The sequence below is a fragment of the Ranitomeya imitator genome, chromosome 2 (genome assembly GCF_032444005.1).
Source record: "Ranitomeya imitator isolate aRanImi1 chromosome 2, aRanImi1.pri, whole genome shotgun sequence".
Lineage (NCBI taxonomy): Eukaryota > Metazoa > Chordata > Amphibia > Anura > Dendrobatidae > Ranitomeya > Ranitomeya imitator.
Genome location: NC_091283.1, coordinates 770,431,948 through 770,455,131, shown reverse-complemented (window position 1 = coordinate 770,455,131; position 23,184 = coordinate 770,431,948). Strand labels below are relative to the sequence as shown.

The 23,184-nt window shown below is 45.1% G+C and overlaps 1 protein-coding gene across 3 annotated transcripts in view; it reads left to right on the top strand.

The window, feature by feature from the left end:
- The window catches only part of PCGF5 (polycomb group ring finger 5), a 73,890-nt gene that overhangs the window by 26,229 nt on the left and 24,477 nt on the right, over positions 1-23,184 (top strand). Inside the window, exon 1 of one of the 3 annotated variants that reach the window (XM_069753468.1) lies at positions 17,052-17,110. The exons of the other annotated variants lie outside the window; for them this stretch is intronic. The gene's annotated coding sequence lies outside the window, so the exon portion shown is untranslated. Of the gene's footprint in view, positions 1-17,051; positions 17,111-23,184 lie in introns of those variants that run through there. 3 annotated transcript variants of the gene reach the window in all.

The following is a 23,184-nucleotide window of genomic DNA, read 5'->3' as shown; positions in this document are numbered from 1 at the left end:
AAAATAGATGAGGGACAGCCAAACATATGAAAGCAAACTGGGATTTCAAGATGTGTTGTTAAAGCTCTTTTGAGGACTCACCAAGAAATGGTCAACACTGAGGATCGTAGTCTCAGTGGTCGGCCAAAGAAACTAGTGTAGCAGATGAAAGACACATCATGTTTAATTCCCTTTGAAATTGGAAGATGTCCATCAGTGCCATCAGCTAAGAATTGGCAGAAGCCACTGGAACCCAGCTAAACCCATCTACTGTTCAGATAAGTCTGGCATGAAGTCTACACGGGAGAATTGAAACCCAAGAGCCATAAATTTAACATAAAAATAAGGCCAAGAAACTCATCTATACACAGAAACATAGGAACTGGGGTGCAGAAAAATGGCAGCAAATGCTCTGTAAGTCTAAATGTTAAATATTTGGCTGTAACAGAAAACAGTTTGCTCACTGCAGGGCTGGAGAGCAGAACAATGAGTGTCTGCAGGCAATGGTGAAGCATGGTGGAGGTTCTCAGCAAGTTCAACAAATGCAGTTGGGTATATGGACAGGCTTAATGCTGAGAAATACAGGCAAACAGTTAGCCATCATGCAGTACCATCAGGGAGGCTTCTGATGGGCTCCATATATTTTCCTGCAGCAGGAGAATATTCAGCCAATGTTATCAAAAACCATCTTCAGGGTAAAGAAAAACAAGAAGCCCTGAAAGTGATAACACGGCCCCACAGAGCCCCGATCTCAATTTCATTGAGTCTGTCTATGATCACATGAAGAGAAGAATTTGTACACCCAACATCAACAGAAGATCTGTGGTTGTTTCTCCAAGATGTTTATAACTATCTCCCTGTAGAGTTCCATCAAAAACCATTTGCAAGTATACCTAGAAGAATTGATTTTATTTCAATTTCTGTTTTGTTCATTCACTTTGCATTTTGTCAACTGATAAAAATAAACTATTGATACCTCTATTTTGAAGCAATTGTTACTTTGCAGCATTTTTTTTTCCACATCTGCCTAAGGACTTTTTCAGACGTCCATGATCATGGGTACAATTTCAGATTATCTCTGGAGCAAAAGAGTGACAGCTTTATACGAAGCTGTCACCCCTGGGACCAGGAGATGCCCAGCCAGCCAGTGCATTGCAATCCAAGATCGGAACGATGATCACGGACGTTTCAAAGAGTCCTAAAACTTTTGCACAGTACCATATTAAATGTATGTACTATATTTTTGTTATACTTGTGCTGTAACTTGTCATCAGGTGTATTATTGCCTTGCTTTATGATTTTATTTGGTTTGATTCCTATCCTGAGGTTTGGAGTAGAAAAGGAGAAGTTGTCTAAAAGTCATGATTTCCAGGAGCTGAATTTCAAAGCTCTCTTACTGAAGCCACTTCTTGAATGAACTTTTTGTGTTCTCCTAAGAGGCAGGTAGCCGTGTGCTACAAGAGTACAGTGTATTTCACATTAAATAAATGCAGTGCAGAAAGGGCAAGTCACAAAGCACCTTTGTTCTGCAGTATGGATTTTCATGAGGTCATAAAAACGGCTACCAAAGAAGAGAACGCTGTAAAATCACATTTATCTTCTTGGTGAGAAGGACACGCTTTCATGCACAAAGTGCTTTACATGGAGTTTTCTTTCATAGTTGACATTTTGAAGACACTTTTACTTTCAGTAATCACACTAGTTACACTTTCATATTGTAAATTATGATGACTAAAAGCATGGATTTCATAAGAGCTCAGCTCCAGTCAGAGCATGTGACAATCATTAAATAGTATTTTCTTTAAATTATATTAGCAAAAAAAAAAGAATGGCCCTCCATCCTAGACCTGGGGTCTGTCAACAGGATTGTGCACAGTAAACTACAGACAGTGTCAGGTTGGCACTGTTATACTAATTAAAATGATTGGTTGATTAATTTTTTTAATGAATTTATTTATATCATTACATGAACATATGAAATCTTTTGCTTGCTTAGATGCACTACACCATTTATGAAGTGCAGTGGATTATACTTGCCTGTCAGGATACCCCATTTCAGGCAGGATCTAATAGGTTTTATCATATGGTAGACCCCGAAGCCATTGCTAGGCCTGTATTTGCCATAGCATCCCTTCGGCCCTTAGCTGAGGGAGCCATCAAGCTGACAGAAGGAGCATTCTTCCTCTGTCAAGCCCCTTAGATGCCGTGGGTGCAACTGACTCTGCTATTTCAGAGGTTAAAAGGAACCAGTTGCCTTGGGAAAAGCTATTTACTGGAGCAGCGATGCCAGGGAGAAAATTAAGTTGTATCCTTCCTGTAGCTGCACAATTCAAGTCATTGGGGTGGTGCAGAGAGCTATTAGCTACTGTAATGACTCCTCTACACTTTGATTGACAGCCTGCTCTGCACAGATATGCTGCACATATACACTGCAGAGAAGGATGTCAATCAAAATGCCAGGGAGTGATCACGGCATCGTCACCCTGTAGTGAGAGGTGACTGGAGCAGTTCCCTGCACTACCCCGATGACTGGAAGAGAGCAGATACAGGGAGAATAAAACGTCATTTTCTCCCTGAAGCTGCGCTTCCAGTAAGAATGCTATAAAGGGTATAAACGCTATTTACCTGCAGATTACCAGCATTTCTGCAGGTAAGCAGCATTTCTCAAGGTGACAGGTTCCCTATATGTTTGCCGTTGATTTTTCTGAGTTTCCTATTTTAATTTACAAAAATAAAGTATTGATATACACCAGTCTCAGATTGGGCAGCTGACCTGTCAATCAAAACACCAGCATTAGATTGGATGGCTGAGCTGTCAATAACTGCATCCCAGACACATTGAGGGACTCATGGCCGTACTGCCCAGACATCACACAGATCCACTAAGTACATCCTATTCTGATCCTTAACAGTTGATCAGGATAGGACGATTTGTGTTTCACGTATCTCATTCTTGGATCCGTCATTTTCGTGGATATGCGAATGATTCTGTGGCACACTATGATGTCTGAAAAAAAAAAAATCGGACAGCACTCGGACATTTCACACGGATGTGTGAATGCACCCTTAGTCTTAGTATTGGATAACTTGGTCACTGTACACTAAAAGCATTGCTTCTAAGGGAAAATATTTTATTATATATAAGGGACATACGGAGGCCTCACATGTTGACACGCAGAGTGCCAAAAGCTTCAAATTTGGAGCTGTAAGGGTTCTCGGTCTGATTCATCATTGGATTTTTTCTAAGTCACTTTTTCTTTGTCTTATGGCCTTCATTTACATTTTTCTGTCTAACTTATTAAAAATGGTTCACACAAGTTCATTAATTTTTATGCAAAATAAAAATGCTTTTTTCTTTTGTCTTTAAAGGGAACTTCTCAGCAGTTTTGGCCGATATAAGATTCGGCCATCACCTTTCAGGGATTATCTACAGCATTCTATCATGCTGCAGATAAGCCCCCGGTCCGACCTGAAAGATAAGAAAAATAAGTTATATTATACTCATCCGGGGGGCGGTCCGATGCAGTCCGGTCCGATGGGTGTCGCAGGTCTGGGTCTGGTGCCTCCCATTTTCTTGTGATGCCGCCCTCCTGCTTCATCACTCCCCGGCATCTTGCTCCTGCACAGACGTACCTATTTGCCCTGTTGAGGGCAGAGGAAAGTACTGCAGTGCGCAGGAAAGGTCAGAGAGCCCCAGCGCCTGCGCACTGCAGTAATTTACTCTGCCCTCAACAGGGCAGATAAGTACGCCTGTGCAGGAGCTGATGTCGGGGAGCGCTGAAGCAACAGGAGGGCGGCATCACAAGGAGATGGCAGGAGTCGGACTTGCGACACCCATTGGACCATACCGCCCCCCGGGTAAGTATAATAAAAGTTATTTTTCTTCTCTTGCAGGTCAGACCGGGGGCTTATCTAGATAAGCCCTGAAAGGCAGTGGCCATATCTTATATCGGCCAAAACTGCTGACAGGTTCCCTTTCACCTTTTTTGTGCCTTTTTAGAGCAAGACGTTCCTTGTTCTGTTAAAATGTATCATTTAGCTACCATTTGGCAATTGCAATAATTGTTTTCCTATGCTGAAAAACAAAGACAAAACTCACCCAAAGAGTTATACAGTTAATCTATAGAAAACATTGTGGAACTAAAAATGAGCATTTAATAGTAATCATATAAAATAGTATTGACATAATGCAAACATTTATAAGACACAACACTATAAAAAACCGCCAGACAGCTAAGGCTGTCTAAGTCTCCAGATTTTCAGGTGTATAAGTTACAAAAACTGCAAATATTAGGCTTATTTAATAATCTGACTCGCATTCCTAAATAGTTTATAGAATACTCCAAAGCTGTAATATATATCTTGGTTTTTAAAAAAAATCAATAAGGAAAAGGCTCACCAACTTCCTTTATTGAACTGATAATTATATCCAATGAATATTTTCCTTCAAAACTTTATTTTAGGTTTACAAAGTCAACGCGTTTCGAGGTCAAAGCAGATCTTCTTCAGCAGGATAAAAACCTAAACCAATTCCTTTATTAATTCACAAGAATTTAAGGTTGGTCTTTTCCAAAATTCATGGGAGGGCACATTAATAGTGCCCATCCGTCACCCCTCTACGGATAAACGACCAAGGACTAATCCTGAGGACTACTTCCCGATGGGTTTCCTCGTTCTGGGGATTTCGTGTAGTTTATAACTGAAGTCTCCACCGTGACTTGGGGTCACATGGAGCCTCCTACCTATGCCCAACCAATGTCTGAGTGTAACTAGCATGTGTTCAAAAAATATCTGGCATGCAAAAAATAATCACTCCAGGGAGAGACTGGAGTACATTTCCATTAAATTTTTGCGATTGATAAATCTGCCTCAATCATTTGGAAAACAAAAACTATGCCCAAAGTCACAAACATAAAAAACAAAAGTGAACACGTAAAATAGACTTTAATTTGGTGGAAATGAAAAAAAAGGCTTAAAAACACCAAAAAGGACAAAAAACAAAAGCAATAATGAATTGGGCCCTCTGTGTCCCTTTGCACGGGCTGTGTACATGGTTATGTGCCCGATTCCTAGGGGTGATCGAGTTCTCTTGTTTGGATACTTTACAGTACTTTTATCTGCCAATTTGTCTGTTGTAGGAACTTATAAATAGAATATTTAGTGCCGATGACATTTTGTTGGCTGGTTCTGTTTTGTAGATATTCCTGGATGAATGGAAAATTATTAAGATTTTATATGTGAGCAGAATCCTTTGTAAATGACAAGTACTTATGTCCACTCCAGAGAAGAGATGTCACAAGATCAATCACTCAGTATCCCTCACTTTACACACTATGTCTGCTGTCATCAGACGGATGATGTGGCTCATGTCTATGACACAACCCCATTGAGTTAGTAGACTAAAGGGATCCTATTCTGGATAAATATAGACTGCAATGGACCACAACATACCAGGTTGCCCTTTATATTCTTGCAAGAATCAATTTTTGTAGTCCCCCCCCCCAAAAAAAAAAAGAAGCTTTAATCTTCAATAGGTTTAAAAGTGACAAATAAGTGTGTAGAAACGAGTGATATTGGAGAATATTTCTTACACCTATGGTTCTATGTTGTGACTACATCATGATTTCCCCATTTAAGGCTGGCATCACATAGTCATAGAGCGGCAATGTTTTTGTGACGGCTACAATCCCCAAACCACTTGTGGACCACCATGATCACAAACCTGAAAAATGAAGGAGCACCTTGTGGATTGCCTCCTTTTTATTAGGATTGCTTTAGGCACTCTTTCAGTTTGGAATTGAGGTGCTAAAACTCAAAATATGCCCCAAAACCTCATTTTGGAGGCTGTACCTCCCTATAAATTTATATTAAACCCCATAGATTTTCCTAGCATTGGGCCAAGAAAAAAAAAATCTTTAAAAAATATTTAGCTTAAAGGGAACCTGTCAGCAGGATTGTGCACAGTAAACTACAGACAGTGTCAGGTCGGCGCTGTTATACTGATTAAAATGATAGCTGGTGATGAAATCCGTCTTGTGGTTGTTGTTTAATCTTTACTTTCAGTTTTCAGTTAATGATATGCTCGTGCTCCAGGGCGGCTTGTGGGGGTCTTCATGTGGTGCTCTGATTAGGTATTCACCAGTATGACTTCTGACAGGTCAGTGATCCCTCACGGACCTACCAACTAGTTTACATAATGAATATTATATATATAGGGTGGGCCATTTATATGGATACACCTAAATAAAATGGGAATGGTTGGTGATATCAACTTCCATATTAGTATATGGGAGGGGGAAAACTTTTCAAGATGGGTGGTGACCATGGCGGTCATTTTGAAGTCGGACATTTTGGATCCAACTTTATTTTTTCCAATGGGAAGAGGGTCATGTGACACATCAAACTTATTGAGAATGTCACAAGAAAAACAATGGTGTGCTTGGTTTTAACGTAACTTTATTTTTTACAAGTTTATGACCACTTATAAAATGTGTTCATAGTGCTGGATTGTCAATGCAACCCTCTTCTCCCACTCTTGACACACTGATAGCAACAGCTCAGAAGAAATGCTAGCACAGGCTTCCAGTATCCGTTATTTCAGATGCTGGGGTGATCTGAAGGCAATTGTCTACGCCGTGAAGATACGAGATGTGCAGTGTCTAAAACAACAGGGGGGGGGGGATGAGCTGTAGTTTTTGTTGGTGTAATTTTTGGTATCATGTGAAGTTTTGATTGCTTGTTATTCAAATTTTTTTAAGAGAAGTCACAAAAACAAGCAAACATCAATTCTGACTTTTTTTTTAATATTTTTTTTTTGCAAGGCAGGTACAAAAAAACATCCTGAAGTTAATAGTTTTAGTCATTACAAGTGAAATACTATTGAATATATATAGTTTTTTTTACCAGCCATCTAGATGCCATAGCATCTACCATCTATATTGACCGTAGCATCTAGACCAGTGTTTCCCAAACTCCAGTCCTTGCGGTCCCACAACATATCATGTTCTCAGGATTTCCTTAGTATTACACATAGAAGTATCATTAATCCATCAGGAATTCTCTCCGCTGTGTAACATCATGGAAAGCCTGAAAACATGACCTGTTGGGGGCCATAAGGACTGGAGTTTGGGAAACTCTGATCTAAGGGGTTAAACAAGTTTAAAGGCGAACCGTGTAATCTAGAACATAATGGCCGTTGCAGCAGAGCATTAGTTGTGTTTTCCGGCTTTATGTTACAGTTGACAGATGCTCCTTTGGGTGCGGGTTCAGCTCATTAGCCAACACAATGTGACTGCCTCTCTGGGGGGTGGGGCATCACACGTGACTGAGCGCCGATCTGCTGATGGATCCCCACTATTTCATACATATACCCCTGACCCTAACCTTTCAGATACGCCTCCTGACAAAGCCGTGGGCGGTGAAACACGCGTCGAGGCTCCTGCGTGTCTCACGGGCACTATAGCACAGGGTAATCATTATGTCTCAAGGTAAATTACTATGTATTTAAACTTCGGTTCCCTGCCTTGGCAACGCAGATAGATTGGATTACCAACTATAACTGGTTTATTGGGTCATGATGGGGAGCAATTGGGAGCCATACAGTGCTGACTATGGTTATACTACATAAGACTTCTGATTGCTTCAGTGTGTGGCTATTTTAGGCACAGCTAACATATTAACCCCTAAACCTGACCTACTAATCGGTATGATATGATATACAGTTGTGGCCAAAAGTATTGACACCCCTGCAATTCTGTCAGATAATACTCAGTTTCTTCCTGAAAATGATTGCAATCACAAATTCTTTGGTATTATTATCTTCATTTAATTTGTCTTAAAAGAAAAAACACAAAAAAGAATGACGCAAAAAGCAAAACATTGATCATTTCACACAAAACTCCAAAAATGGGCCAGACAAAAGTATTGGCACCCTCAGCCTAATACTTGGTTGCACAACCATTAGCCAAAATAACTGCGACCATCCGCTTCCGGTAACCATCAATGAGTTTCTTACAATGCTCTGCTGGAATTTTAGACCATTCTTCTTTGGCAAACTGCTCCAGGTCTCTGATATATGAAGGGTGCCTTCTCCAATCAGCCATTTTTAGATCTCTCCACAGGTGTTCTATGGGATTCAGGTCTGGACTCATTGCTGGCCACCTTAGAAGTCTCCAGTGCTTTCTCTCAAACCATTTTCTAGTGCTTTTTGAAGTGTGTTTTGGGTCATTGTCCTGCTGGAAGACCCATGACCTCTGAGGGAGACCCAGCTTTCTCACACTGGGCCCTACATTATGCTGCAAAATTTGTTGGTAGTCTTCAGACTTCATAATGCCATGCACACGGTCAAGCAGTCCAGTGCCAGAGGCAGCAAAGCAACCCCAAAACATCAGGGAACCTCCGCCATGTTTGACTGTAGGGACCGTGTTCTTTTCTTTGAATGCCAGGGTAAGAAGTGGGGTCTTCCTGGGTCTCCTACCATACAGTCCCTTTTCATTCAGATGCCGATGGATAGTACGGGTTGACACTGTTGTACCCTCAGACTGCAGGGCAGCTTGAACTTGTTTGGATGTTAGTCGAGATTCTTTATCCAACATCCGCACAATCTTGCGTTGAAATCTCTTGTCAATTTTTCTTTTCCGTCCACATGTAGGGAGGTTAGCCACAGCGCCATGGGCTTAAACCTTCTTGAAGACACTGCGCACGGTAGACACAGGAACATTCAGGTCTTTGGAGATGAACTTGTAGCCTTGAGATTGCTCATGCTTCCTCACAATTTGGTTTCTCAAGTCCTCAGACAGTTCTTTGGTCTTCTTTCTTTTCTCTATGCTCAATGTGGTACACACAAGGACACAGGACAGAGGTTGAGTCAACTGTAATCCATGTCAACTGGCTGCAAGTGTGATTTAGTTATTGCCAACACCTGTTAGGTGCCACAGGTAAGTTACAGGTGCTGTTAATTACACAAATTAGAGAAGCATCACATTATTTTTCGAATGGTGCTAATACTTTTGTCCACCCTTTTTTTATGTTTGGTGTGGAATTATATCCAATTTGGCTTTAGGACAATTCTTTTTTGTGTTTTTTCATTTAAGGCAAATTAAATGAAGATAATAATAACAAAGATGTCACGCACGCGCCCAGACTGGTTGGCGCGGGCATACGGGGGTGTGGCCCCACTGGACCACAGACCAAACTTCCCTGGAAGGGGCGTAACTAAGTAGCTTCCTAGGTGTTCACTGGAGCCTCTGATGGTGAGGTCAGACTTGTGCAATAGGAAGCTACCAGGTGCCACTCCAGGGTGATGTCTGGCTGTGGCTGCTGATCCCACTAAAGAACGGAGCGGGCACGGCTGGCACACTGGCTGACAGGCGGGCACGGCTGGGACACAGGCAGGCAGACTGGTACAACAGACACTGGCGAGCAGGCGGACACGACTGGCTCTCTGGTAGGCAGGCAGGTATGACTGGAACATAGGAAGAACCGGTAGGGACCGGTCTGCAGGCAGGTATGAGAAACAGGTAGGAACCTGTTCAGACAGGAGGACTAAGTAACAAGTAGAGAAAGACCGCAAGAGCGGGTGCAGAGCGAAAGCACAAGAGCTAGAACCAAGAACAGAAATGCAGGAGGCTGAGTACAAGTAGAAGGTGGAACTAAGAGAAGAGAAGGAGAAGGCAAAGCCAAGGACGGAGCCGCAAGAGGCGGAGCCAGGAGCAGAGACGCTGGAGGCAGAGCCAAAAGCGGAGACGCTGGAGGCAGAGCCAAGAGCGGAGACGCTGGAGGCAGAGCCAAGAGCGGAGACGCTGGAGGCGGAGCCAAGAGCGGAGACGCTGGAGGCGGAGCCAAGAGCGGAGACGCTGGAGGCGGAGCCAAGAGCGGAGACGCTGGAGGTGGAGACACTGGAGGCGGAGCCAAGAGCGGAGACGCTGGAGGCGGAGCCAAGAGCGGAGACACTGGAGGCGAAGCCAAGAGCGGAGACGCTGGAGGCGGAGCCAAGAGCAGAGACGCTGGAGGCGGAGCCAAGAGCAGTGACGGAGCCAAGTGCAGAAACGCAGGAGGCGGAGCCAGGTAGAACCGCAAAGAGCGGAGCCAGGTAGAACCGCAAAGAGCGGAGCCACAGGGCAAAGCCACAGAGTGCGGAGCAAGGTCTGAGTGCAGAGCTGAGAGCAAAGCCACAGAGTGTAAAGCAAGGTCAGAGTGCAGAGCAAAGAGAAGCAGAGCCACAGAGTGTAAAGCAAGGTCAGAGTGCAGAGCAAAGAGAAGCAGAGCCACAGACAGTGACGAACAGAGCAGAAAAGGCAAACCAAGACAGATATAAACAGACAGAGGAATAGGACTAGACTAAGACAGAGTCAGGAATGAGACAAGACACAGAGTCATAGACACAAGCCAGGGTATGATGCCCCTCTGGGTGGCTACACAAGACAGAGACCAGGGTACAACGCCCCCCTTGGTGGCAGACAAGAAAGAGTAACCGAGACAGGACCTGGCACCTCAGCAGCTAAGAACTGACTGAGGGAGTAAGTTGCACAGGCCCAGACCACAGGGTGGAGCTGCACTATATACAGGAGGCCTCTTGGTAATTGGTCAGGAACTGATTAGACAGATGCACCTGATTCCTGTAAAAACCAGAGAGTTCAGGCGCCGGCCCCCTATACACATAGCCATGAAGTATGCAGAGAGCAGAGACACAGAACATGGAGCTGGAGAGAAAACACCGTGTGCACTGCTACAAAACTGGTGCTAAGACTTAGGTTCCCAAACCATCAATATACATATAACATAGAAGTCTAGCACTCAACTTCAGTAACCGTAGAAACGATTTTTATTGGTAGCACAAGAAACGTTTCAGTCCCTTGGGACTTTCATCAGTCACGTGCCTATGAAGGCCAATAGGGTCAGTGGGAGTAAACTGAAAAAATGTCGCTGTATATGGCGCATAGGTAAAACGCCCTAGTAGCATAGATACAAGGCTTGAGAGCACAGGAAATGTGGTAGGGAATGATCGCCTGTCGGGTAGAACACCCGTAATGCTGAGGATGCTGGATGGGGAGGGGAAGACGAACCACCTCTAGACACGGCGTCCGGTGTGGTTAGGGTTACTGTTGGGATTAGGGTTAGGGGTGTGTTTGAATTAGGGTTTCAGTTATAATTGAGGGGTTTCCACTGTTTAGGCACATCATGGGCTCTCCAAACGCGACATGGCGTCCGATCTCAATTCCAGCCAATTCTGTGTTGAAAAAGTAAAACAGTGCTCCTTCCCTTCCGAGCTCTCCCGTGTGCCCAAACAGGGGTTTACCCCAACATATGGGGTATCAGCGTACTCAGGACAAATAGGACAACAACTTTTGGGGTCCAATTTCTCCTGTTACCCTTGGGAAAATACAAAACTGGGGGCTAAAAAATATTTCTTGTGGGAAAAAAAAGATTTTTTATTTTCAAGGCTCTGCGTTATAAACTGTAGTGAAACACTTGGGGGTTCAAAGTTCTCACAACACATCTAGATGAGTTCCCTGGGGGGTCTAGTTTCCAATATGGGGTCACTTGTGGGGGGTTTCTACTGTTTAGGTACATTAGGGGCTCTGCAAACGCAATGTGACACCTGCAGACCATTCCATCTAAGTCTGCATTCCAAATGGCGCTCCTTCCCTTCCGAGCCCTCCCATGTGGCCAAACAGTGGTTCCCCCCCCCCACATATGGGGTATCAGCGCACTCAGGACAAATTGGACAACAACTTTTGGGGTCGAATTTCTCCTCTTACCCTCGGGAAAATACAAAACTGGAAGCTAAAAAATAATTTTGGGGGGAAATTTTTTTTTTAATTTTCTTGGCTCTGCGTTACAAACTGTAGTGAAACACTTGGGGGTTCAAAGCTCTCACAACACATCTAGATGAGTTCTTTAGGGGGTCTACTTTCCAAAATGGTGTCACTTGTGGGGGGATTTCTACTGTTTAGGTACATTAGGGATTTAGGGGCTCTGCAAACGCAATGTGACGCCTGCAGACCATTCCATCTAAGTCTGCATTCCAAATGGCGCTCCTTCCCTTCCGAGCCCTCCCATGTGGCCAAACAGTGGTTCCCCCCACATATGGGGTATCAGCGCACTCAGGACAAATTGGACAACAACTTTGGGGGTCGAATTTCTCTTCTTACCTTCGGGAAAATACAAAACTGGGGGCTAAAAAATAATTTTTGTGGGAAAAAATTTTTGTTTTATTTTTACGGCTCTGCATTATAAACTTCTGTGAAGCCCTTGGTGGGTCAAAGCGCTCAAAACACATCTAGATAAATTCCTTAGGGGGTCTACTTTCCAAAATGGTGTCACTTGTGGGGGGTTTCAATGTTTAGGCACATCAGTGGCTCTCCAAACGCAACATGGCGTCCCATCTCAATTCCTGTCAATTTTGCATTGAAAAGTCAAACGGCGCTCCTTTCCTTCCGAGCTCTCCCATTCGCCCAAACAGTGGTTTACCCCCACATATGGGGTATCAGCGTACTCAGGACAAATTGTACAACAACTTTTGGGGTCCAATTTCTTCTCTTACCCTTGGGAAAATAAAAAATTGGGGGCGAAAAGTTAATTTTTATGAAAAAATATGATTTTTTATTTTTACGGTTCTGCATTATAAACTTCTGTGAAGCACTTGGTGGGTCAAAGTGCTCACCACACCTCTAGATAAGTTCCTTAGGGGGTCTACTTTCCAAAATGGTGTCACTTGTGGGGGGTTTCAATGTTTAGGCACATCAGTGGCTCTCCAAACGCAACATGGTGTCCCATCTCAATTCCTGTCAATTTTGCATTGAAAAGTCAAACGGCGCTCCTTCCCTTCCGAGCTCTCCCATTCGCCCAAACAGTGGTTTACCCCCACATATGGGGTATCAGCGTACTCAGGACAAATTGTACAACAACTTTTGTGGTCCAATTTCTTCTCTTACCCTTGGGAAAATAAAAAATTGGGGGCGAAAAGATAATTTTTGTGAAAAAATATGATTTTTTATTTTTACGGTTCTGCATTATAAACTTCTGTGAAGCACTTGGTGGGTCAAAGTGCTCACCACACCTCTAGATAAGTTCCTTAGGGGGTCTACTTTCCAAAATGGTGTCACTTGTGGGGGGTTTCAATGTTTATAAAGAAGACAATGGAGGGCACCACCCAAAAAAATATATATAACCTATAGAAAAAATCCTGAATCCCCCTCAACAAGTAAACAAACACCATAGAACCAATCGAGAAAAAGACATGTTGTATGGGAGATCAACAGGACTCAATAGTGACTAGATATCAAAGATATATATTTTATTTTAATTTTAATTAAGCAGTCTAATAAGCACAAAACACAATTAAAAACAATTAAAAGCACAAAAACATGCCCATAATGACAAGGAATACAAACATAGCCCACAGAAAGAAATATATAATATATGGCACCTGAGGAGGCTGAGACAACAGTGAGGACGTACCCCCCAAAAAAAGGGGGAATCAAAATGGTACATACATATATCTAAAGAATATAAATATATAATACTTCAACCATACTAAATATCCGTCCTAGTAACAAGATAGACTAGCACCACATACAAAGATATGGAAGACTAATGACTAATAAACAATAAGGGCAAAGACTGCCAACATACTGTCCCCCAGAGAAAAAATTATTATTGTTGTGTGTATATATAAGGACCACTTTAGGTTAGGTAAGGTAGCCAAACCCAAGATAAGGATAATCTCATAGCAAGAAAAGCATGTGTATGCATACCAAAAAATGAGAGATATCCAAGGCCCAACAGGACAATGGCAAAAAAAGTAATCAGTCCAAGTCACAGGTCCAGTCCATGCTGTCAGTCAGGATACCAGTCTGCATGTCAGAGCCAATCTGTGGGGCTATGATGCCCTACGCGTGTCGCTGCATAGAAGCAGCTTCATCAGGGGCAGTGCATGGCTCTGACATGCAGACTGGTATCCTGACTGACAGCATGGACTGGACCTGTGACTTGGACTGATTACTTTTTTTGCCATTGTCCTGTTGGGCCTTGGATATCTCTCATTTTTTGGTATGCATACACATGCTTTTCTTGCTATGAGATTATCCTTATCTTGGGTTTGGCTACCTTACCTAACCTAAAGTGGTCCTTATATATACACACAACAATAATAATTTTTTCTCTGGGGGACAGTATGTTGGCAGTCTTTGCCCTTATTGTTTATTAGTCATTAGTCTTCCATATCTTTGTATGTGGTGCTAGTCTATCTTGTTACTAGGACGGATATTTAGTATGGTTGAAGTATTATATATTTATATTCTTTAGATATATGTATGTACCATTTTGATTCCCCCTTTTTTTGGGGGGTACGTCCTCACTGTTGTCTCAGCCTCCTCAGGTGCCATATATTATATATTTCTTTCTGTGGGCTATGTTTGCATTCCTTGTCATTATGGGCATGTTTTTGTGCTTTTAATTGTTTTTAATTGTGTTTTGTGCTTATTAGACTGCTTAATTAAAATTAAAATAAAATATATATCTTTGATATCTAGTCACTATTGAGTCCTGTTGATCTCCCATACAACATGTCTTTTTCTCGATTGGTTCTATGGGGTTTCAATGTTTAGGCACATCAGGGGCTCTCCAAATGCAACATGGTGTCCCATCTCGATTCCAGTCAATTTTGCATTGAAAAGTCAAATGGCGCTCCTTCGCTTCCGAGCTCTGTCATGCGCCCAAACAGTGGTTTACCCCCACATATGGGGTATCGGTGTACTCAGGACAAATTGTACAACAACTTTTGGGGTCCATTTTCTCCTGTTACCCTTGGTAAAATAAAACAAATTGGAGCTGAAATAAATTTTTTGTGAAAAAAAGTTAAATGTTCATTTTTATTTAAACATTCCAAAAATTCCTGTGAAGCACCAGAAGGGTTAATAAACTTCTTGAATGTGGTTTTGAGAACCTTGAGGGGTGTAGCTTTTAGAATGGTGTCACACTTCATTATTTTCTATCATATAGACCCCTCAAAATGACTTCAAATGAGATGTGGTCCCTAAAAAAAAAATGGTGTTGTAAAAATGAGAAATTGCTGGTCAACTTTTAACCCTTATAACTCCCTAACAAAAAAAAACTTTGGTTCCAAAATTGTGCTGATGTAAAGTAAACATGTGGGAAATGTTACTTATTAAGTATTTTGTGTGGCATATCTCTGTGATTTAATTGCATAAAAATTCAAAGTTGTAAAATTGCGAAATTTTCATAATTTTCGCCAAATTTCCATTTTTTTCACAAACAAACGCAGGTACTATCAAAGAATTTTTACCACTATCATGAAGTACAATATGTCCCGAGAAAACAATGTGAGAATCACTGAGATCTGTTGAAGCGTTCCAGAGTTATAACCTCATAAAGGGACAGTGGTCAGAATTGTAAAAATTGGCCCGGTCATTAACGTGCAAACCACCCTCGGGGCTTAAGGGGTTAAGGTGGACTGCAAACACTAGCAGATATGTAAAATAACAAAGCCAGGTTGCCCTCATCCTGTTTTAGTTGCCACGATGATGTCACGTGAGGTTTCATCACCGCTGCAGCCAATCACAGAGCTCAGTAGCTTCTGACATCTACATTTGCAGAGCTGGTTTTGGCAGTGGGGTGGGCAAGCACCAGCTGGTTTTGCGATTTTACATGCTGGCCAGCATTTGGGGTCCATTTTACTGAAAATGAAAAAAAACTCCTTTAATGTTTTGGGTTTTTTCAAGCTCAAAAAAAAAAAAAATTGAAAGAGACCGATTCACAGTAAGGTCAAATGTTTTATGTCTGTGTGCAGGGCTGGAACATTATAGATGGAGATTTTCTTTTGGGATCTGTGTTATTGTGGGATTTATGGGGGCTGTGTCTCTTCTTGGAACTGTCCAGTACGGTCCTAGGTGTATGAGAATTCAGAGAAACCATAGCTGAGACCACATGGGCTCTGGGAGTCCTCAGCTCACAATTACCATTAGTCCTGTTTCTTTAAAAAAAAAAAAAAAATATTATTAATATTGATCTCAATAGTATAAAAATATCATCTCTATCAATATACAAACAAAGGAACACAGCAGCGCACTGTAAGCACTAAGATGTAGCCAACATTAATTATAGGACATTTGGATACATTACTGCTATATTGACTATACTCCAAATTTTTTAACACATTCAATAGTGGAACTTATTTTTGTTCCAAGATCTATTAGTTAAAATGTGCTTTATTTATGGGGAAGCCCCTTTAATAGGAGTTGATCTGGGGTATCCGGCAGCGACTGCTACACAGTGAATGGAGCTGCACATTGCCAGTTCACATAGTGTACAGCTGATTGTTGGTGGGGTGGTGCCAGGTGCGGACCCCCCACCGGTCTGATATTGATGACCTAGCAATATGTTGTGACAGCCCCTTTTAACACGTTAATTTATGCTGAAAATTGAACGCCATAAATAAGATTTTTTCTTATTTATGAAAAAAAATCTGGAAATGTTTTTTACATTTCCAGATTTTTCTTTTTTTTTTTCTTTCATTGCTTCTGCTAAAAAATGGAATAAAAGGTGATTTAAAAGTATTATGTACCTAAAGAAAAAAGGCAGCAGTAAAAATTAATGGTTGTCTCACCCCCAAAAAGTGAGCCCTCACACAGCGGTCTATGGCGACCAATAAAAAAAAGTGCAAAAAGCAGTAAGCCGTAAAAAAACAATATACACTGGGTATTGTCATTATGTCAGCCCTCAAACTAAAGCGAATATGTCCATGATACTGAATGTGTCATTCGAGTAGGGGTAATAATTGGTGATTAATAGATTCAATGTTGTCACATACATTTTAGTTCCCATCTTGCCACACTGGCTAATCACACAGTTGCCTATAGTGGTGGCACCTGCCCAGCAGCACAGGTCGCCCTCCCCGCCAGCAGCGCAGCCATGATGTGCAGGGACTGTGGGTTACTCCGGGGCATCTTCTCCCATACATGCAATCTCAAGGAGAAGTGTACTGCGCATGCGTCATTCCCTGCTTGCCTCTTAGCAACAACGCGCATGCGTCAGGCAAAGGCAAGAGATCGCGTCATCAGTAATTACTGGCGAGAGGTGATACTTGTCAGCGCATGCGTGGTTCTCTCTGGTGAGTCCCCCTTAGAAGTCTCCTGTACGCTCCCGGCAGCGAAACAGCGCAGACTAATTGTGTCGCTATATGTGTACATGGCGCTAAGTTCTAGAGCAAACCTCTCCAGTGCGAGGAGCAGGTGTAAGGGAGGGCGGCGTTCTGCAGTCAGCGAGTGTAGAACTACAAGTTGCAGGCGTTCCATGTCAGTCCTGACACGGGGACTCCGGTCTCCAGGCTCGGGGGGCGCGGCTGTCACCATGTTGTGCTCGGTACTAGTGCTGTGGTGACATGACTGCTCTTCCCGCCCACTATGAGCTGTCATTGCTGTATCACAACTGTCACGACATGGCTTGTCCTCTGTGTCGTGTGTATTGGCCCCTGGGATATGGGGTGACGGGAGAGCAGTGAGTGAGCACCCAGCTTTCCCAGGACCCTGAGCAGCAGACAGCGAGGTTCTGCGGTTGGCACTTGGCAGGGTCTTGGGTGGGATCACCTTCTCTTTTTTCCACCTCCACCTCCCTCTTCGCTCTTTAGGGCCGTGTCCGGTTGTCGGTACGGGCTGTGGGGATTGTGCCCCCATCACTTTGGGATCATGCGTCTTCCTGACCTTTTTTACTCCTTTGTTTTAGGCAAAGTGACCCTTCGCTTTCTTTTTTTCGTCTTGTCCACCAGAGGGCAGCAGCCAAGGATCACTAATACTGGGGTGACCCATGACGCCAAGGTGTGTAGAAACATGGAGGACGGAGGGGGCTTTATAGACCCCGCGCCACCAAGACTGTGCCATTGGCCCCCGCAATAATATTGATGGCCATAAGAGTCGGAAGAGACACCTTCACCCACTACCAACTTCTTATAGTGGTTGTCTCCTCCCAAATAAGATAGTAACACCTATACTCACCTCCGGTGCCATTCCAGTGGTGTCTCACTGACTCCCGGGGCTCGTGTAACATTGTCATGTCAGGTGATCCCTGCGGCCAATCAGAGGCTGCTTCACTTTTCCCACCTTTGAACAAATCAGACATCTTAGTCCTGTATATCAGAATAGACGTGTGCACAGCCGTCGGAGAGGTGCCACAGTAGGTTCCAATACCATGAATAATAGCGAGTCAGTGCGGTGGATACCACGTCCTCCACTGACCAGGACACGCAGGCTCCATTCCACAGGAGGCAATACTGCCGGATTTGGCCATCCCCCTGAGACACTGGCTGTGTCCACCTATATATATGACCTTAATGAAAACCCACAATCCTTCGGGTCCACTAACTTCCATTCACGATCAAATATTGTGACTGATGAAGGTCCGGCTATAGGACCGAAACGTTTCTTCTGTTAATTACCGTGAACACCATTAAATCACTGTATCTGATTAAGTTAAGTCTGAGTGCGAGTTTTTTGCTATTAATCTTAGTCCTGTACTGATAATCTCCAGATGATAAAACACTGATTTTATTGAAGCAACAGCATTCTGCCCAGTAAGTGATACATTGCTGGAATCAGGTCTCAGCCCCTACATTATGCTGCTCTCAGATTGGCAAACCTGACAGAATCCCTTTCAATACCACGACTATGATCTCTGCATTTAGAGTTGGTTGCTAACACAACACAGCCGGCACATTCGCTGCATGGAGCGGGCCAATCTCCTGAGCCCAAACATGTATGGCTGATGTCACAGATTGCAACCTGAGAAGAGTGGGCCCCAGGACTTGCCTGGGTTTGGTTCTGGTTTTGCACCCTTGTGTAACAGGTCAGATTTTGTCAGGCTATGCAGTGACTTTGGCCAAAATACCTGTCATGTGACCAAAGTTCACTGTTTTGGCAGACTTAGTTCACGCATCTGGTGTAGCGTTAATTTTCCAAGACTTTGGATTGGCTGAGAGACGACCCTATGACCTTTATTCACTTACTCAGAGTAGCCGCAGGGTTCGAGGACGCAGCGGACAACATGTCGTATCTGTTGCACTTTTTATATTTCCATTTCAAAATCCATAGTGGATAAAACCCGGAAGAAACCCTTGTGGAAATGCTTCAGATTTGCAGCACATCTCACCCTTGGGACCCTGGTTGGACTGGGATGCAGGAGGCCAGTTGTCCTGTAGTGATAATCTCCTGCAGATAAAACATTGACTGTATTGAAATAGCAAAACACAGCCCAGTAAGTGACACATCGCTGGAATCAGGGACTCTTCACCAACATTATGCTCTTCTCAGATTACCTGGCAAAAACCTGGTGACAGATTCCCTTTAATGACCTTTCAATGATTGGGGTAAAACACATTGCCACACTGCCTGGACAGAGAGTGAGACAATATGGCTGCCCTCATCGTTCTGTAAAAAAATTCAATAAATGAACATCTACAATATTTTCCAAGAAGATCAGAATATTCATCTTATCATTTACATTTACTCCCATGGATTATAGGAAGGTGTAACTAAGTGATTACGTGCCCTTTCACCCATTGTTTTTGCCACATTCGTTGATACTGTTGGGCCTTGTGCCTGAACCCCTCACAAAATGGTATCTGGATGTATTCAGCGGGGCCATAGACTATAAGGATGCCCACAGAGTCACCGTGCACTGTGCCGTGCATCATTTTCGAGTGTGTACTCCTACTGGAGGCGGACACCCAGATGCAGCCTACTACGTCTGCTGGGTGTCTGCCTCCATAATCATATATGCCTAAAACGATGCACAACAGAGCTTACCACCGCCTCCATTAGGCCACGTGCACACATTCAGTATTTGGTGAGTTTTTTACCTCAGGATTTGTAAGCCAAAACCAGAAGTGGGTGAAAAATCCAGAAGTGCTGACGCGTTTCTATTATACTTTTCCTCTGATTGTTCCTCTCCTGGTTTTGGCTTACAAATACTGAGGTAAAATACTGACCAGATACTTAACATGTGAATGTGGCCTTATATTCTACTAGCTATTGAACCCGTTCTACGCCCGGGTGGCGAGCATTTATATTGGTATATTGTCTCCATCCTGGTATGTGCTGCTCCATCCTGCGTCCCCATCCTGTCATGCGCTGCTCCATCCTGCGTCCCCATCCTGTCATGTGCTGCTCCATCCTGCGTCCCCATCCTGTCATGCGCTGCTCCATCCTGCGTCCCCATCCTGTCATGTGCTGCTCCATCCTGCGTTCCCCTTCCTGTCATGCGCTGCTCCCATCCTGCGTCCCCATCCTGTCATGCGCTGCTCCCATCCTGCGTCCCCATCCTGTGATGCGCTGCTCCCATCCTGTGATGCGCTGCTCCCATCCTGGGTCCCCATCCTGTCATGTGCTGCTCCATCCTGCGTCCCCATCCTGTCATGCGCTGCTCCATCATGCGTCCCCATCCTGTCATGCGCTGCTCCATCCTGCGTCCCCATCCTTATGTGCTGCTGCATCCTGCGTCCCCATCCTTATGTGCTGCTGCATCCTGCGTCCCCATCCTTATGTGCTGCTGCATCCTGCGTCCCCATCCTTATGTGCTGCTCCATCCTGCGTCCCCATCCTTATGTGCTGCTCCCATCCTGCGTCCCCATCCTTATGTGCTGCTCCATCCTGCGTCCCCATCCTTATGTGCTGCTCCATCCTGCGTCCCCATCCTTATGTACTGCTGCATCCTGCGTCCCCATCCTTATGTGCTGCTGCATCCTGCGTCCCCATCCTTATGTTCATGCTGCATCCTGCATCCCCATCCTTATGTGCTGCTGCATCCTGCGTCCCCATCCTTATGTGCTGCTGCATCCTGCGTCCCCATCCTTATGTGCTGCTGCATACTGCGTCCCCATCCTTATGTACTGCTGCATCCTGCGTCCCCATCCTTATGTGCTGCTGCATCCTGCGTCCCCATCCTTATTTTCATGCTGCATCCTGCGTCCCCATCCTTATGTTCATGCTGCATCCTGCGTCCCCATCCTTATGTTCATGCTGCATCCTGCGTCCCCATCCTTATGTGCTGCTCCATCCTGCGTCCCCATCCTTATGTGCTGCTCCATCCTGCGTCCCCATCCTTATGTTCATGCTGCATCCTGCGTCCCCATCCTTATGTGCTGCTCCCATCCTGCGTCCCCATCCTTATGTTCATGCTGCATCCTGCGTCCCCATCCTTATGTGCTGCTGCATCCTGCGTCCCCATCCTTATGTGCTGCTCCCATCCTGCGTCCCCATCCTTATGTTCATGCTGCATCCTGCGTCCCCATCCTTATGTGCTGCTGCATCCTGCATCCCCATCCTTATGTTCATGCTGCATCCTGCGTCCCCATCCTTATGTTCATGCTGCATCCTGCGTCCCCATCCTTATGTTCATGCTGCATCCTGCGTCCCCATCCTTATGTTCATGCTGCATCCTGCGTCCCCATCCTTATGTGCTGCTCCATCCTGCGTCCCCATCCTTATGTGCTGCTCCCATCCTGCGTCCCCATCCTTATGTGCTGCTCCATCCTGCGTCCCCATCCTGTTATGTGCTGCTCCATCCTGCGTCCCCATCCTTATGTGCTGCTCCCATCCTGCGTCCCCATCCTTATGTGCTGCTCCATCCTGCGTCCCCATCCTGTTATGTGCTGCTCCATCCTGCGTCCCCATCCTTATGTGCTGCTCCATCCTGCGTCCCCATCCTTATGTGCTGCTCCATCCTGCGTCCCCATCCTTATGTGCTGCTCCATCCTGCGTCCCCATCCTTATGTGCTGCTCCATCCTGCGTCCCCATCATTATGTGCTGCTCCATCCTGCGTCCCCATCCTTATGTGCTGCTCCATCCTGCGTCCCCATACTGTTATGTGCTGCTCCATCCTGCGTCCCCATCCTTATGTGCTGCTCCATCCTGCGTCCCCATCCTTATGTGCTGCTCCATCCTGCGTCCCCATCCTTATGTGCTGCTCCATCCTGCGTCCCCATCCTTATGTGCTGCTCCATCCTGCGTCCCCATCCTTATGTGCTGCTCCATCCTGCGTCCCCATCCTTATGTGCTGCTCCATCCTGCGTCCCCATACTGTTATGTGCTGCTCCATCCTGCATCCCCATCCTTATGTGCTGCTCCATCCTGCGTCCCCATCCTTATGTGCTGCTCCATCCTGCGTCCCCATCCTTATGTGCTGCTCCATCCTGCGTCCCCATCCTTATGTGCTGCTCCATCCTGCGTCCCCATCCTTATGTGCTGCTCCATCCTGCGTCCCCATCCTTATGTTCTGCTCCATCCTGCGTCCCCATCCTTATGTGCTGCTCCATCCTGCGTCCCCATCCTTATGTGCTGCTCCATCCAGCGTCCCCATCCTTATGTGCTGCTGCATCCTGCGTCCCCATCCTTATGTGCTGCTCCATCCTGCGTCCCCATCCTTATGTGCTGCTCCCATCCTGCGTCCCCATCCTTATGTGCTGCTCCATCCTGCGTCCCCATACTGCCTCTGACCCGCTCGGCGCCGAGTGCTGGGGGGCCTGAGCAGGCGGGGACACCGGCGCGCTGTGGGGGTCAGGTGCCGGTATCGCCGCCAGCTCAGGCCCCCCCAGCACTTACTATACTCACCTGTCCGGCGTTCCATCGCTGAGCGCCGCCATCTTCCCGGTCTCCTGGCTGTGACTGTTCAGTCAGAGGGCGGCGCCGGCGCGCATTAAGCGCGTCATCGTGCCCTCTGAACTGAAGGTCACAGGCCGAAGACCGGGAAGATGGCGCCGCTCAGCGATGGAACGGGGACAGGTGAATATAGGCCGATACTCACCCTCCTGGCGGTCCCTGCTTCTGCGGTGGAGATCGCGGTGTGCGTTCAGTGTGAACGCACACCGCGATCTCCCGGGAGCGTCGCTCTGTGAGGCCCAGACTGCGCCGGCGCTTGCGCAGTCTATAGAGGCTTCGGACAGAGTGACGCTCCCAGCGTTATATTATAGATGGCCTTGTTGGTGCATACGTCCTGATCCCGTTCTGTAGGTTGGGGAGGTTCGGACCAGGGCTGTGGAGTTTGTAAGCCAAAACACCGACTCTGACCCGACTCCTCAATTTTCCTGACTTCTGACTCCACAGCACTCGTCACTACTGAGCATGTGCATAAAGTGCAGCACAAATTCATCTCAACTAAAAGCTGAGATCCTTACATCAGGAATAGAACAGACATTT